Source organism: Ostrea edulis, chromosome 5 (assembly GCF_947568905.1).
Source record: "Ostrea edulis chromosome 5, xbOstEdul1.1, whole genome shotgun sequence".
NCBI lineage: Eukaryota > Metazoa > Mollusca > Bivalvia > Ostreida > Ostreidae > Ostrea > Ostrea edulis.
Genome location: NC_079168.1, coordinates 4,070,835 through 4,088,912, shown reverse-complemented (window position 1 = coordinate 4,088,912; position 18,078 = coordinate 4,070,835). Strand labels below are relative to the sequence as shown.

The 18,078-nt window shown below is 34.2% G+C and overlaps 1 pseudogene; it reads right to left on the bottom strand.

Annotated features, from left to right (window-relative positions):
• Positions 1-2,866: 2,866 nt before the first annotated feature.
• On the bottom strand, positions 2,867-4,970 carry LOC125652175 (uncharacterized; annotated as a pseudogene).
• Positions 4,971-18,078: the final 13,108 nt, after the last annotated feature.

Here is an 18,078-nt window from a genome sequence, read left to right as displayed (position 1 = left end):
TCCATGTTCTGCATGGAGAAATCCGCCTTTCTCCAGAAAAGGTGTGCCAAGTCATCATTGCTTGCTGCGTTTTGCACAACATATGCAACTCTAGACAGATACCTTGCCCAGCTGATGATGGTGGGAATGATGATGAAAATGTTAACAACCAACAAGATGATGGGCATGCTACTGGTAATCATCAGAACGGTCAAACAGAAGGACTAAGGTACAGACAATTATTTGTAGAAAATCACTTTTGATTGGTAAGCATTATGGAGGATGGGACATTTAAGATAGAGATTAAAAATTATATTTCACATATTTTAAAAACTGAATTCATGCATTATTAAATGTGGCTTTATTTCAGAAATTGTTTGTTTGCCCTTATATCTGACCTACTGATGATAATTTTCAACCCCTGTTTTCCTTTTAAATCATTTTAGTATACATTAAATTTCTTTTTCTTTAAATCAGACATTCAACATTACTTTATACTAATACCAATTGATTTAAGAAATGAAACTTATAATTCTTTGTTTGATGCATGTATCAAACGAAACATTGGACGGAAAACTTCATCAATGCGCGTAGCGCATTGATGAAAAAGTTTTCCGTCCAATGTTTCGTTTGATACATGCATCAAACAAAGAATTATAAGTTTTATTTCTTATCATTTAATTATGTTTTTAAGATAGAAAAACAAATAGTTTCTCCCATCAAAAAGCTTGAATTAACGTTTCTGAAATGGCGCGTAGGAATACATATAGACAAGAATGAAAACAAAAACAAAACGGCATGGCTGTGCTTTCAGGTCAGGAACAGTTACTGTGCAGATTTAAATGGATTATACGTCAAATTAAAGGTGCAATGGTTAAAAGCTGAATTAAATATAAAGGAAAATAACAAGTGGTGACTGGATTTATACTGCATCGTGTTGGAGGAGACATTGAACACTGGTTGTGTCGTTGGAACGGTGGAATGCAATTCGGCTCCATTTCAATATCGAGGATAACGTTCAAAACGCACTCGTTGACTGAGCCCCATATAACGCAGTTCAATTTCATTAATATTTACCAGATCAGAAGTCGCCACTTGCTCCGTCATGTTATCGATCTCGTAAAGCAGACGATTCATACCGGGAACTCGTGTAATCTGTCTACTTCTACCAGTAAGTGGTCTACGTCATCAAATTGACTATTCTGCCACGTTATCGCCCATGTATGTTGTTTCTTAAATTAATTTGTATTTTATTCATATCTTTAGTAGTGCTAATTTTTGATAGCAATGAAAAACAAAAATCAAACAAATGAATTTCGTTATATATAATGCTTGTGTGGAAAATCCCGTTCTATGAATAGCGCTAAAATTAGAACGGGGAAGACGCATTCCAGAGAAAAGTAGTCCCGCGTGCTTAGTGCAGATGAACTCCGAACGAAATTTTGACAGAGAAATCAAACGAATTTTTCAACCAATCAGCATCGTTTATAAGTCATCACTTTAAAAGTTATTAAATGATTATTGTATCAAAATTTAAAAAAAGAAAGAAAAATGTACATGTAAAACATTTCCTACCCTCTTAACTATTGTCTATAATCCTCCAATCAGAAATGGGCAAACAAACATATTTCAATTTTGGCCAGAATGAAAACAAAACTACTACAGACATGTGTTTTATCATGATCATCAATTTATTTAGTTTAAGAATTATACAAAGTTGAGTCAAATAAATTGATAAATAATTTTCATGAATAACAGTTAAAGGCAGATATTATATTTCATATATTTTACTGGTATACAGTGTGCAACTAAATTTTAAAAAAAAATACTTTTCATTCATGTTTTCTTCAGAATGCAAAAATTCTGGTATCACACATACACACACTTCACATTTACAAATTTCATAAGAGCGAACAGAGTTTTGACAGTTACCATATACAAGTACTAATTGTATGTCTTGTAAATTATTTTAAAAATATGTTGTAACAGAAATTTGTTGATATAGTTATATCTATAGTATGATACTCATAATTAATGTAAAACAATAAATTTTGGACAATTAAGTCTCATATATATATAGTCATTCATGTAATGACAACTCATTGCAATGAAAAACAATCAATTTTAGGGATTCATCTGACTTATATATAGTAATGAGTATGAAATAATTCTTTGATAAACAATGTCACAAACTATCAAGCTTTATGGAAACTGAAAAAATTAACAGTTTATATTAATATGCAAAATTTCCTTAAAAAGTCATATAAGATTTACATTTATTAAAAAATCGTAACACACAGTAAGAAAAAAGTTACAGTTTGTTTTTGGGTTGTTATCTGTTAAGTTGTTCTTATAATTGTTTTCCTCTTCCTATACTACATTGATATGATAACTATGGCCCTGCAGTTCTTTAAAAGATTTTTTAAAAAAAATGTTTCCAATATATTGACATGTAAAAATCTGACCCATTGTTGTGGCCCCACTGTACCCTCTAGAGCTATGATTTGAATAAACTGAATATACAACAGCAGAGGATGCTTGCTTATCATCATGACTATAATCATAGCTAGCAGTGCATGATAAGAAGATTTTTAAAGACTTAAAATTAAACTTAAATATATAATCCCATGTACAACTCTGATCCCTTATTGTGGCCCTATCCTACAATCAGGGTTCACAAAATGAACTAATATGAACATTCGACAATGCTTGCAACTTTGATTCTATTGAGAAAATAGTTTTTAAAATATATCATATTCTGATAGTCACATATAAAATGTTTCCCCTACTCTGGTCTCACCCTAAGCACAGTGGCCATGATTTTGAATACTTGAATCTGAACTACCTGAAGATGCTGACAATCAACAGCAAAAATATTGATCAGTCTCTTAATCTAAGGATGGTTCATTCCTCTTTTTTAAGCTTTCTTATTTTCATTTCCAAATACTGGACTTCTAGTTCCAGCTTCCTGCAAGTTAGTTCTTTCATTTTTCTTTTCAGGTTAATGTCCCTGCTGCTATTGCCTGAGGTTACCAATGGCAATGAAGACTCCAGGACAGATGTTACTTAGAGGGGAGTTGATCCAAGAATGTGGGGATCTGTATCTGGAGGTCCTTCAATTACCTGTATTCACCTATGGTGGGAAGAGGAATACATTATTCTTTATGAATCTTGTATTAATCCATTTGAGAATGATTAAATGATGACTTGGATGATTAGTTTAATAATTATTGTTCTTTTTCTATTTTGATGTTTATATGATATATCATTAATTTATTTATACAAATCAAATTACAAACATTAATTCTGTCATGGTAGATTCCAATCAATCAAAGATTTGACACCTATTATGATATAATTTTATATAGTAAATGATGTTACTCATTAAGTTACTTACACAGATTCATCACCAAGTATATCTAGGTTTAGCATGGACGTATCAATGCCTCCCTCTATACCCATCAGGCAAGTGTTATTTGCCCCAATTACACAAGTGACAGCTTCCGCTACAGCACTCAATGACTTCGGAGGAGGACCACCATCTGCAAAAAAAATGTCTTCTGTAAAATTGTAAGCTACTGACAAACAAGTTGATGGTACAGGGATTTCAACAGTCTCGATTGAAGTCAGCATTTCGCAAATTCTATGGTCGTTATAACGATCTAGTTCGTCAATACAACCTCGCATTGGGTCAAATGCTGTCTGACGTGTTTCATACCGATTGTTAAGCCGTTCTTGGCACACTGATTTTGACTGCGGATGACTCCGTTTATCTGATCAGGATATGGGGCTCACGGCGGGTGTGACTCCTAGGCACCTGATCCCGCCTCTGGTGTGTCCAGGGGTCCGTGTTTGCCCAACTATCTATTTTGTATTGCTTGTAGGAGTTATTAGATTGATCACTGTTCGTTATCTTCACCTTACATTGAATTGCTACATACTGTGTGGATTTCTTTTTATCCTACAGGATTTATAAAGTGTTAAAATATAATATTACTGTAATGCATTGTATATAATTATAACAGAAATGTACGTGTTTTAAATAACATGAATTTAAAAGCATATGACATATCAAATATTTAATTGGGGGGGGGGCAATCTTTTTTATCACATGAAATGTTACATTAATTTCTGAAATCATGTATGATTGTTGAATAACAATGTCATAAGGAATGCTGTTATGATTTTCAAGTTCCTTAAATGATTAAGACAATTTAAAAGATAAATGGGTCGAAACAACTAGGGGCCGAAACGACTTGTGAGCGAAATGAGTGGCCAAAACGAACAAAGGTAAATATCCCACATTATCTTTTCATCGGTATAATTCCTTGCAATGAAAATGAAATGAAAGATTTGCCTGGATAAAATACGCATTTTAATCTCACTGTGTTAATGGGATGCATAAGTATACGTGTATATCTAATATGATACACAAGTTCTCCTAACACTCGCGTACTCGTCAGTATATGTAGGCCTATGCACCTATCTATTGGTCATAAAACTTGTATTCACCATAATTTACAATTTCATCATCAACTCACCTGTACCAGTAATTATACGTCTGTGGTTGGAAATCTCCGTTTTTGTCTTTGAGATGTGCAACTTTTTCTCAACTTCTGCTGCCGTTCGAGTTGGCCCAACACTCATAGCACGAAGTTTTACCGCAATCTCCCCCCCACGCTTTCGACTTCATTTGAGAGGTTAACTGGGGACTTAGTTTCCCTCTCACAACATCCTTGTATTCTTCAACAAGAGTAGTGAGTGCCAAGGACTCCTCACTACTCCAGTTTGGCTTTCGTTTGAGTTTGTGGCTTTCTTCCATGTTTACGTCTGCGAAATTTGACAGATGTGACGTAAAACATGTTCAAAATACGACCTCCATCGCACAAGAGTTACACCTTTAGTTTGGGAAATACTATGCGTTGCTAGGGTGACTCAACTTAAGTTTTCTAAATTACTAAGAACTGTACTTAGCTAAGAATAGTGCTTAACTTTTTTAGGAATTGATACTTAAGTATTTTTCTTAGCTAAGTTTTTTTTAGTACTTAAATAGGAAATCTAAGAAAAATCTTAGAATCTTTATGAATCCCGGCCCAGATCCCACCTCTGGCATACCCTAGTGTCTTTGTTTGCCCAACTCTTAATTTTGACTTCCTCATAGGAGTTATGAGATTGATCACTGTTCCTTATCTTCACCTTCTCATTTTTGAGATGAGGGTCTCAATGATGTTTTTATTTCGAAAAAATACTACAGTTTAGATATTTCATAAATTATTGTGATCTTCAATTCGACATTTAGATATATCGACAATATATTAACGATAATAACTTTCATCCATATGTCGATTCGATATAACCCTGCGTGCTCGAAATAAAAGACACCACAGAGTCGTCCACTTCTGCTTCATTCTTAGATATTTTATTGAAAGTAGCTATCACGGCAAACTAACAACTCAACTTTATGACAAACGGGATGATTTCGGCTTCTCCATCGTAAACTTCCCATATCTAAATAGCAATATCACATTACCACCTGCATATGGAGGTTATATCGCTCAACTAATTCGATACCAAGAGCTAGTTCTGTGTATGGTCAGTTTTCAAATCGAGGCATACTACTGACAAACAAGTTGATGGTACAAGGGTTTCAACAGTTTCGCTTAAAGTCAGCATTTTGCCAGTTCTATGGTCGTTATACTATCTAGTTTGCAAATACAACCTATCTTTGAGTCAAAGTCATACTGATTGTTAAACCGTTCGTGGCATACTGATTTTAATTAAGAATAACTCCATTTGCCTGATCAAGATATAGGACTCACGGCGGGTGTGACAGGTCGACAGGGGATGCTTACTCCTTCTAGGCACCTTATCCCACCTCTGGTGTGTCCAGGGTTCCATGTTGCCCAATTATCTATTTTGTATTGCATATGGGATTTATGAGATTGATCACTTTTCGTAATCTTCACCTTTCATTTGCGCGCATTAGGCAAAGATTCTGCTACGTTTCATCGCATTGGATGTGTAAAAAGAAGATAACAAACATTGATTAACATCCTTAATCCTTAACTATTAGGATATAGGAATATATATCACGAAAATTGAAAAAAAAATTAGGACAAACATTGATGCATGGAGACACTAGAGGTGTACTCCAAGGAGGAGTAAGCATCTCATTTTAGAAGGGTGGAAGGGTGCCCCATTCTTTGCAGTAACTTTTACAAATCCAATAAATGAGAGAGGGAATATATGTTATTAACTTGATACAGCTGGTGTCATTTGGTCTGGAAAACAGTTTATCTGATTTGCTCTTTCCAAAACTTCTTAAATATACTTTTACATACAGTTTTATCGTTTGCAAATTTTGCGTAAAACATCTAATCGACGTGCTTTAGAGATCTTGCTATTCCATGCAAGAATTTTTCTGATCCATACCGGAAAGGGCTGAACAGGCAGAATTTGCATTTAAAAAGTCATATTTTCCTGCTTTCAAAGGCTGCTAAGATACCGAGCAGAAATTAATCTCATTAAATGCTATAAAGATAAACAGTTTCCACTGGAGGTGGAATCAGGTGCGTAGAAGGAGAACAAAAATCTCTTTCTGTAAGGATACAATGGCTCGTACATTAGTTACAGCCTTTTCCTTGAATACATCACATAGGAAATATGTAATATTCTCTGATTCGGAGATAGACTGGTGTTTTAGAAAACAACCACCGTCCACCCACCCCCCCCCCCCCCTCCCCTCTCCAAGAAAATCTTTCATTGGATTATTTTCTACAGGCAATATTCATTTCATTCACTATTTACAATATTTTCCCATAGAATGAGCTTGTATATTCATTCTCTATTTGCGAAGCTAATTAATACGCTTCCTTATTTCTTTAACTGTAATATTATGTTTCCGGTGCTATAGTTAGGGTGAGCGCAACTAGTGTACACGTCTATGTACAAATTTATCCATAACATATATGCAAAATACATACATTATTAGAAGACATAAATATGTATTAATTTGATGTAAGATCAACATGGGATACTCGCTCCTCCTAGGAACCTCATTCATTGCCCTCGGTGGTATAAAGAGCGTATGATGGACAACATCCATGATCACAGAGTTCAATCTATATTCTAGTGTCGTAAAATCCAAGTATGGACTACTTTGGCTTCGTCAAATAACGAATTCTAATAAATGATTATATATCGCATTTGAAGTCCGTCTTTTGTACATGTATCTACTACAGATGATACAGTACAATATATCATTGATATTACCATGTGTGCCTAATTAAAGAAGACATGTCGATAACCTTTATAAACTATGATCATTTAGAAGACATAAAAAAGAGATACAACGGCTTTACTTTCTTTGAAATAAATATATTTAAAACAGGTTATTTAATGAATAAAAAGATTGTCCTTGAATATTTGGAATATTCTTCAATATGAATATAAACTGGTGTTCTTGCACTCAATCAAAGTCAATCCCTTCCCCCATCCTAAAAAATCCCTCATGGAAGAATTCCTGTGCAGACAATAACCATACAATTACCGATTTACAGCATTCTCTCCAGGGATAAAATCATGGATAAAACTAATATGCTGTCATTTTTTCTACTACATAAACATACATTTAATAAATGACGGTGAGATCAATTCATGAATTCAATGCTATGCAAAATTCACAGACAAAAAAGCAAATAGTTTCATAACTAATTAAGCAGTAAAAAACTTTAATAGTTATGCGTTTTTTATCAAGTCGACCAATATATCTTTAAGACATGTTTCTGATATATATTTATATAACTCATTTACATGCATGAAGAGTGAAATGTAAAAAACAAAATCGCTTCTACCAGTTTCATTTTAGGCAGTCAAAAGACTCCTGAAAGTCATGACAACGTATAACAATCATTATTTTGTTTTATATGATATATTACTAATGCATGTGTATGGTCGTTATCAGCAAAAAACAATAGCAATGATTAATGAAAATTAAAACCACAAATTAGTTCCCCAGTGGAATGATCATTATAAATACCAGCTATATAAAGTGGGCTCTTTCCTCTTTCTAGCACACAAGTTGTACAAGGCACTAAGGCGGTACATTAGACACTGGTAATAAGGTAAGATTTCACTTTTAAATATGGGACAATGTTACAGTTGAGTCATTACTACTTATTCCATTCATTTATAATTTTTAGCGATGAGAGACTATATGAAGTTTTTTAAGGCAAAAAGCACAGAAAAAAGCTTTCAAGGGGCATGGACACGATTGTAGCTGAAAACTTTCAGATTTTATTTTTCCATTTTTATTGTTTACAATGCTTAGCTAAAGTATTTCTAATGGTCACCCAAAATGTGAATATCGGTTGTTGAGTTATAAGTGAAATACTACACTCGCAATTCTTTGTTATGTAAACAAGGCTCGTGCCATGTTTTTGTTTACATCAGACTGTTTGATAGAAAATAGCGTGTTTAAAACAAAATGAGATGTGGCAAAACACTAGAAAATATTTAATTGTGTTACGAATTCACTTATAAATTGAAAAAATCTGCTTTGAATGACACTTTTCCTAGCTTATTTAACCTATGCAAAGAAAAACATGGAACGAGCCTTGTTTACATAAGAAGGACTTGTGACCTCTGTATCTCCCATGTACCTTGACTACTGACATTCACATTTTTGCTGATCATTAGTAATACCTTAGTTGAGCATTGTAAACATTAAAAATCAAAAAGTAAAATTTGAACATTTGCAGCTCAAATCCTGTCCATGTCCCTTTAAGCAACCAATTTCTACAAAATGAACTCACATCATCAACAGTATACGGATTCATAATATAACCTCTCATAGAATATCTACTTAAATTGGATTTTCATTAAACGAACGTGTTTGGTATACAGTTAGATATTTTGATAGCTGCATGTCAGCTGTTATACATATATTGTTTGTTTGTTTAACTTTTCTCCATCTATCCAATATGCACGTTAAACTTTCCTCCCCTCTTCATATGCATCTTTACAGGAAACTATCGAAAATCAATTGAACAAAGTTATTTTATGCAGAAAATGCTATTAAACCCATTAATTGTTAGATTTTGTAAATAAAAATACCCATACTAAAAATACGTTGATCTATTCTATCAACGTATTACCATGTGAAAGTTGTTTTTTTTTTAAATCATACACCAACATATACGATACTTAAGAATAGATAAAAATAAGAAACTCGAATGATAAATTCATATGATATTCTTAGTTAGCAAAATGGGTATCAGTTTTTCAATATCTTTGCAGAAAATGCTGCGTTTCATTGTTGTAGCCTGCATTGTTGTCAGCATTTTGGCTGATGATTTCACGAACGAAAATCTGAAAGGGGCGTCTGCTGCCAGTTCTCTTGTCGACGACGCTCCGCCTGCGGCTGCGTCAAGTTCCGGTGGACTTATTAGATTTGATGGGAACGATGATGGATATGGATTGAACCGCGATTTGCATTGACCAATATTTATGAAATTGATTACTGTTTGTTATTTCATCAGCATTTTACTGCAGAGAATATGGATTTTTTATGCAAATTCTTCCTGTTCAGCCTTTTCAAATATACATGTACATGTATCTCAGAAAATGACTTCCATAAAACAGCAAGAGCTGTAAATCACATGAATTAGCTATGTTATGCACAATTTACAAACAAAACAATCTATGTAATATGAAAAAACTTGAATAAGGGAAAATACATTATGGGTTTTTTTCCAGATTTTAAATACATCCCCTTCATCACATTAGGCAATTAGGTTAAGGGCTTCCATAGTAGAATGCACAGTAATCATGGAGTGAAATTGCATCTCAGATTATCATTACACTTGTTACGGTTAAACACCGAAGCGATACTACCCATAATTATATTGACTGTAACTGAACTACCGTAAAATTCCCCTCCTGGTAATTTCCCGTGACGTCAGTTGAATATCACGTAGCACTTTATGTCTGGAAAACAGCAAGAGGCCCTACTTGTGAACAAAATTTCAGGTTCATGCGGGTAACCAGTTGCATTTGTATTGATAAACACATAAAGAAATAAAAATCCTTAACATGAAAAGTGTTGGGAGCAAATACATACTCAAACTAAACATGCTATAATTTATCAACACATCAACAGTCATCAGCGAATTACCGGGATTGTCCACATTCCTATGTATATCATACCGTTAATATACAAGACAGAAATTGCTCCCTGTACTTTTCAAATGCATAAATATATCTAGATTATATTTCAGAAAAATTCATATTGCTTTTTTTATTGTGTGACCGGTCGACAGGGGATGCATACTCTTCCTAGGCACCTTATACCACTTCTGGTGTGTCCAGGGATCCGTGTTTGTCCATCTATCTACTTTGTATTGCTTATAGGAGTTCTGAGATTGATCACTGTTCGTTATCTTCACCTTGGATAACAGATGAACCAGAACTTTGCCACTGTTTCTGCAGTATGAGATTATCTAGGTACATGAGGGAATTTTTAAACGCATCAGTCATTCAGATTAGGGGTGATTTCAAGGTCACAATATAATATGAATATCACCTTCGTGCATGTTATATATTAAAAATGCAGAATGATTAAAGAATAATATATATAATCATTTCCCCAGAAATTGTTTCACGTATACAGCTTATCATTTGATAACAGTAATAAATAACGACAACATATTATGATACTTTCCCCGCGATACATCTATCAGAACATGTACGCTGTGACGTACTTTTTCATTGTGACGTCATATGGTGCGAAGCGAACAGAGGTATATTTATAACAGCACTGTGATTTTTTTCGGATAGTCTTAACTCAGCTGCGTACTGGATTTGTTAAAAGTTGCTACAAGAAATGAAGCACCCTTCCCATCGTTGTAAAAAGATATTCTTACTCCTAGACAGATTATTCCACCACCTCTAGTCTTACATATATGTACCAAATATCCAAATTTGCTCTGCTCTCAATTTTCTTAATAACTTTTCCTATATTTGCTATAGGATATTTAAGATTGATGTTTATCTTTTTCACAAGACTCTGCACAATGCCTATATTTCTACATTTCTAAATTGTCCATTATATACTCCTATAAGGAATACAAAATGAAAAGATGAGCAAACAAAGACCCTGGATATACCAGAGATGGGATCGGGTGCTTAGGAGGAGTAAGCATCTCCTGTCGCCAGGTCAGACCCGCCGTAAGTCCTCTATCTTGATCCGGTAAACGGAGTAATTTATAAAACATGACAATGTATTTCTGGAGTTATTATGATAGTTATAGGGACATGGACATGATTTGAGTTGAACATTTTCAATCTTATTTTCCATTTTTATTGCTTACAATGCTTAACTAAAGTATTTTCAATGGTCAACAAAAATTTGAATATCAATTGTTGAGTTGCAAGTGAGTTACAACACTCTCGATTCTTAGTTATGAAAACAAGACTCGTGCTATGTTTTTGCTTACATTTAGATTGCTTAATGTAAGGTGAAGATAACGAACAGTGATCAATCTCATAACCCCTATAAGCAATACAAAATAGATAGTTGGACAAACACGGACCCCTGGACACACCAGAGGTGGGATCAGGTGCCTAGGAGGAGTAAGCATCCCCTGTTGACCGGTCACACCCGCCGTGGGCCCCATATCCCGATCAGGCAAACGGAGTTATCCGCAGTCAAAATCAGTGTGCCAAGAACGGCTTAACAATCGGTATGAAACACATCAGACAGCATTTGACCCAATGCGAGGTTGTACTGACGAAGTAGATCGTTATAACGACCATAAAATTTGCGAAATGCTGACTTCAATCGAGACTGTTGAAATCCCTATACCATCATCTTGTTTGTCAGTAGCTTACCTCGATTTAAAAACTGACTATACGCAGAACAAGCTCTTAGACTGTTTAAATGATGAGCATTAAATGTATTCCAATCGCAACCTATATATTCATTATACACATCTTTGGATCTACCACTGCCACATTTTGGCGTTTGGTTTTTCAAAATTGGAGGTTATTTCCATAGAAACTAATCTATGTACCTTTATAATAAATTGTCATTTACAAACAGGCGATATCTCCATTCTATAATCAAACGATTATTTGATAATCCAATAACTCTCATCTATGCATCATACTTTCTTAAACACAATTGCCATAAGTCTTATACTGGATTTATAGTAAGACTCACGTCAGAATTAAAAAAAACCCACTAAAGTGTATACTATTGTCGATTTAATGGACATCCGTTGTAATTTTTTCCCGCACAATTGATAACAGTAATTTCGAAACTAAAATATATATGTAAATAACTACTTACACTGTGAACATGTGGAGTAAAAAAACCCACAAAAACAATATCATTGTGGTAATGCATCCTACCCGGGTGGAAATAACAAAAAAAATGTCTAATACAAAAAAAAACAGCAAGAGCAAGGAAAATTTCGAAATACTACGTCTACTGGAAAGACGTTATAGTATTCTAGGCGGCTGTGCTCAAAGGGTGAGGAGTTACCTTCCTTGATACAACTAATATACATGTTCGAACATTGAAATGCGAAATACTAATGTTTCTAGTCAAAAGACTTCCGAAATTCATAACAGCATAAGTTATCCATTCTTTTGTTTTCACATGATGATTTATTAAACAATATGTTCAGTCGCTATTTGCAAAAATAAAAATCAGAATTGAAAAATAAAACCACACATAAAATCCCCATGTGATGAAAATATATATACTAAATATGCAAGGTGGAATATCTCTTCTCTGCAGTACACAAGTTGTCCAAGACTGTTCATCAACGTTATTTGATGTACAAAAGGAACTCATCATGAATCATTGATTGATCATATAACCTGTCAAAGCGCCACTGGGTTTTTCATATGCTGATCGGTTTGGTGAACCTAACTCACAATTAGAAGGCATTCCATTAATATATTCCAGTTCTACATGTTGTAATGTTAAGAACCAACTGTACTCAGAAAACAAATTCAAATTACAAAACAGGGAAGTAAGAATTATTTTAAGACGTCTACTAGCTATTTATTTTCTTGTTTGGACTAGATGCTACATGTAATTAAGATTTATTTTCATTTATAAAGGTTGTCTTTCTTTCAAGGTTTCAAAAACTAAATGCCAAATTACCTCAGTGTGTTTCAATATGCAAAATACGTCAATCTATCCTTTATAATTATAATAATGTACTATTATCCTTAATCTGTCGCCACACCAAGTAGAATTATTTTATGTAATATTTATCATATTTACCAAGAGCTAAAAACTGAAAATTATCAACGTTTATATAGCTACTCATCGCCATTTCTTTGGAACAAACTGCCACAAACTATTCGAAACTCTATTTCAGTAGACATTTCAAGTCTTGTCTTGTGTGTGTGTGTTGTTGGTTTTTTTTGTTGTTTTTTTTTTTTGTCTCTTAGCATACCTTAACAGGCCTAATACTTAAACATTCTGCTTTCTTCTTTTTAATTCATTTCATTGATGAAAGGCAAAGATAATGAATAGTGGACAATCTCTTAAATCCCACAAGGAATACAAAATAGTTGGGCTAACACGAACCCCTGGATACACCAGACGTGGGATCAAGTGCCTATGAGGAGTGTACATCCCCTGTCGAAGAGTCATACTCGCCGTGAACATTTTATCTTGATCAAGTGAACGGTGTAATTCGTAGTCAAAATGAGTGTGCCAAGAACGGCCCAACAATCGGTATAAAATACGTCAAACAGCTTTTGCCCAATGATAGGTTATATGGGCAAACTAAATGATGGTATGCCAAATTCTTGAATGTAGTGTATGTATCGGTTTCTATGTTAGATGTGCTGATGTTTTTATTTGAACAATTCATTTCTAGGTACTGACTTTCATGTTTGTATACAAGCTTTGGTATTATTATTTTCACTTCCTTTGATCTATTATTTATTCTCTTTATATTTTGGTCCCATGTTGCTATGAATTTTAGTTTTTAGCTACATATTGAGAATTAATTGCAAAAGTCATTTAAAGATTGAAACACTGTGGAACTTATTTGACGCTAGATCATTTTTCAAAATACCCACACTAGAAATAGGTATATTTTTACTATCATTAGCTTTCATTCCTACAGTTTAATAGTTCAATTGCCAGATGAATTGGTTGGGTGGACTCCATGATTGTCTGTTTCTGAAAGGTGAAGATAACCAACAGTGATCAATCTCATAACTCTTATAAGGAATACAAAATAAAGATATGGGCAAACACGGCCCCTGGATACACCAAATGTGGGATCAGTCTCTAGGTTGGTTTTATACAGTTTAAAGTCTCTCTTCAGTATTTTTCACTCATATATAGATGTCACTATCGCCGGTGAAAGCCTGTAGAAGTTTAACCTGAGCTCGGTGCTTACGGCCGTTGAGCAGGGAGGGATCTTATTCGTGCCACACCTGCTGTGACATGTGCCCTAGGTTTTTGCCATCTCATCAGAAGGACTGTCCCATTTTCTCCCCTCTTACGACACGCAAGGGATACTAAAGAACTAATTCACGGGAATAGGAAGAGTAAGCACCCTTGTTGACCGGTCACAACAGCCGTGAGACCTAGGTATTGATCAGGTGGACAGAGTAATTCGTAATCAAAATCAATCCAAAGATTGAAACCAAAAGCATTACAGAAATACTTCGTTGTCATTCCATAATATCCCAAATGGAAAATGTTTTCAATAAAAGATTTATCTTCTCCAGAGAAATGGTTCGGTTAGGTAGATACGAAGAACCCTTCGGGCCAAATTCGGCCCGTGTTCAAATCAAATTATACTCGCCAAAATTCATGCATGGGGTAAATAGTTTTGTAAAATATTGATCATATCTTTGAACCCTTATGTATATTTGTAAATCCAACATGATTTACGATAACGTAGTGCCGTTTTGATGTTACCTTTGCATAATCTTAGCGATATTCACCGAGGCTAGATATATAACTCCTCTTCCGAATCTACAGAACTTGATCAAGACGCCTTTATCTAGATTGGTTAAAATTGACACAGTTGATATTGTAATTGTTTTTAATTGTAAATGTTTTATGTAAAGTAATTGTCATATATAAAGTACTGTACCTACAGACACATTATTCTCTACAAAATGATAGTATGAAATAGACTGCTGGAACTCCTCAATGTTGAAATGTGAAGAATTAAATGGTGATCATTTTCAACAGCTTCGAAAATAACCAACTTGATTTACTGTGGTATTTACAATATATAACAGTAAAAATGCTAGTTTTGGTAAATTGGTTGACGGATGCTCGAGAATTTTTCACTCTTATGGAGACGTCACCACTGCCGTTGAAGGGCTGCAAAACTTAGGCATATGGTCGGCGCTTTCGGCTTTTGAGCAGTTTAAGAATGCTTAAGAAGCAATGTTATCAGTGTCCACCAGTCTTTGTCTACTTGAAATAAATCCGCTAGTCCAAAACTTAATTAATAATATAGACAACAATTGACCCCCCCCCCGCCCCACAAAAAAAGAAGTATATGTTGAGACAAACTATATTACCAAAAAATGACGGAAATACATTTGTCCCAAAATCAAATCGAAACTTTGAAACTGTGTCCCATTTATAATATAAGTCAAAATAGGTACAAAACATGTATTTTACGGAAATATCTATATAAGATCGAACTACTCCCGAACATAATTAAATAGATCCGCAACAAATCAACACTTTAAACTCTTCACACATGAAACTTCGGTTGATACATTTTATATAGAGCAAATTACGATAGTGATATGCCACGGACCAGGGCTCTTTCATATTAACAGCACGCAGGTACAAATGAATAAATATGTATATTGTTGTGGTGTTATAAATATTTTGTTCATCAAAAAAAAAAATGCTAGTCGAACGATAAATTAAATGATTCCTTCATCACCTCAATATAACGGGAGAAGGTATGATATTTACACTGCTTTCCTTACATTAATGTTACATATGCATGTCTATCAGTCATGTCATCTTGTTTCCGCGTCTCCGTAAGTACACGATAGGGACATGACTAAATTAGGGCTACTCTGATAATAATGACCAGCAATGAAACATTTATTGCAAAACGGTTTTTTACACAACGCACTAAGTACTAGTCCATATTTAATTTATCAGCAGACACGGTTTTCTGTTTGCATGAAGAATAGGCCTATTTATATTTTGGTAGATAAACGTCATTTAGTCATTTTCCGAAATTGATGTTACAATGCTTTGATAGATAGCTTTGTCACGAACCATCGAATTTGTAATATCGAAGTCAATGAAGTTGTGGAAATGGAATGATGGGATATCATGAAAACGTTTAAAAGCATACCACCTCTGATACCTGTAGATTGTATATCCAGGTGTCGGTCTTTCTCGTGATTTTGTTAGTTCTGAGATTGATCAATGTTCGTTGTCTTCACTTCTTCATACGCATAAGTACATGTATATCTTCAATATACCCATTCGCCATGTTCAAAATTAGTATTCACTTAATCTAGATTAAAACAAAGTAACTTATTCCAATGGTGAATAAAGCATACGGAATACTGATTGATTGAATAAAACAAACATATTTAACGAAATAAGCTTGAATTTGATGCATCATAACATGGTCTTCTTGTTCATGACATTCGTAAAGTCATCTCGGCGAGATTCGTCTAGGCTGGCTATTTGGACGGACACCTCTTCCGAATCTCACACAAAGTGATTCGAGAAATTTTGCTTGAACTTCCACGATCAGAATAAACCAAAAGACAATATATATTCCCTAGAAGTTTTTAAAAAGAATATTTTGGAAGTTTTCACCTACAAATTTCCTATGTAAAACAAATTCAAAAATTCAATCAGAATACCGTTCCCATGTCGTGGAGTATTACATTACGTTTAAGAACCTTTCACACAGGTTTAGGATCTTCTGGTTCAGTAGTACTAGATAAAAATGTTCATAAGCATATTTCGATAGTTTATAAAATGTAGATATTAACGGCAAATTAACAACTCAACTTTATGACAAATGGAATGATTTCAACTTCTCCATCGTTAACTTCCAATATTTATGTAGCAATATTCCATTATCACCTACATATGGTGTTTACATCTCTTATGTGATTCAATACACAATAGCTTCTTCTGCGTATGGTCAGTTTTTAAATCGAAGCAGGCTACTAACAAACAAGTTGGTGGTGCAGGGGTTCCTACAGCCTCGTTTAAAATCAGCATTCACAAATTTTATGGTCGTTATAACGATTTAGTTTGCCAATTCAACCCATCATAGGGTCAGATGCTGTCGGAAGTGTTTCATGCCGATTGTTAGACCGTTCTTGGTACACTGATTTTGACTACGGATAACTTCGTTTACCTAATCAAGATATAAGGCTCAGGGCGGGTGTGACCGATCGGCAAGGGATGCTTACTCCTCCTAGGCACCTGATCCCACTTCTGGTATATCCAGGGGTCCGTGTTTACCCAACTCTCTATTTTGTACTGCTTATAGGAGTTATGAGATCAATCACTGTTTGTTATCTTCACCTTTCTTAAGAATACTAGGCAAACTTCATCAGAAAAGGTCAATGCAGGTCTGATTAAACGTTTTTGAAAATGTAACTTATTTGACTTTTCATTAAAGCTAATCAAAATAATGTACTTTGGATGAAGATGAAATAATTGTACTAGTTTATATACATAATTAACATAATTTCTTTTAATTTTCTAAAATTACAGTGACATTGTAACGACAATACTATTTTTTCCTTCAAAGCAAACCGAGATAATTATTTATCGTACAGCGACATACTAGAACTTTCCTTTTACATCATATTTTGGCTTTCTCGCAGCAGTTTATTAACAAGTTAACAAGATGTAAAACCATCATAAAATCTTATTTACAAATGAGGACTTTTAATTTTTAAAGCATTTTATTCTGATCCATTAGATTACTCTCTCCAAATTCTGTTTAAAGAGAGGGATAGTAATGCAAGGTGAAGATAACGAACAGTGATCAATCTCATAACTCCTATAAGCAATACAAAATAGATGGTTGGGCAAACACG